The sequence below is a fragment of the Echeneis naucrates genome, chromosome 5 (genome assembly GCF_900963305.1).
Source record: "Echeneis naucrates chromosome 5, fEcheNa1.1, whole genome shotgun sequence".
Taxonomy (NCBI): Eukaryota; Metazoa; Chordata; class Actinopteri; order Carangiformes; family Echeneidae; genus Echeneis; species Echeneis naucrates.
This window is the reverse complement of record NC_042515.1, coordinates 10,098,889-10,099,703: the sequence shown is the minus strand read 5'-3', so window position 1 is coordinate 10,099,703 and position 815 is coordinate 10,098,889.

The window sequence follows — 815 nt, the reverse complement described above, 5'->3', positions numbered from 1 at the left end:
CAGCTGTTGTGGTTCCTTCACTTGTTGACATGGTTTCTGTTGTGGTTCCTTCACTTGTTGACATGGTTTCAGTTGTTGTGGTTCCTTCACTTGTTGACATGGTTTCAGCTGTAGTGGTTCCTTCATTTGTTGACATGGTTTCTATTGTAGTGGTTCCTTCACTTGTTGACATGGTTTCTGTTGTTGTGGTTCCTTCATTTGTTGACATGGTTTCTGCTGTTGTGGTTCCTTCACTTGTTGACATGGTTTCTGTTGTGGTGCCTTCACTTGTTGACATGGTTTCAGCTGTTGTGGTTCCTTCACTTGTTGACGTGGTTTCTGTTGTGGTTCCTTCACTTGTTGACATGGTTTCTGTTGTTGTGGTTCCTTCACTTGTTGACATTGTTTCTGTTGTGGATATGGTTTCTGTTGTTGTGGTTTCATCACTTGTTGACATGGTTTCTGTTGTTGTGGCTCCTTCACTTGGTGACATGGTTTCTTTGGTTGTTGTTGCTTCACTTGGTGACATGGTTTCTTTGGTTGTGGCTCCTTCACTTGTTGACATGGTTTCAGCTGTTGTGGTTCCTTCACTTGTTGACATGGTTTCTGTTGTTGTTGTTCCTTCACTTGTTGACATTGTTTCTGTTGTGGATATGGTTTCTGTTGTTGTGGTTTCATCACTTGTTGAGATGGTTTCTGTTGTTGTGGTTCCTTCACTTGGTGACATGGTTTCTTTGGTTGTGGTTCCTTCACTTGTTGACATTGTTTCTGTTGTAGTGGTTCCTTCACTTGTTGACATTGTTTCTGTTGTGGTTCCTTCACTTGTTGACATGATT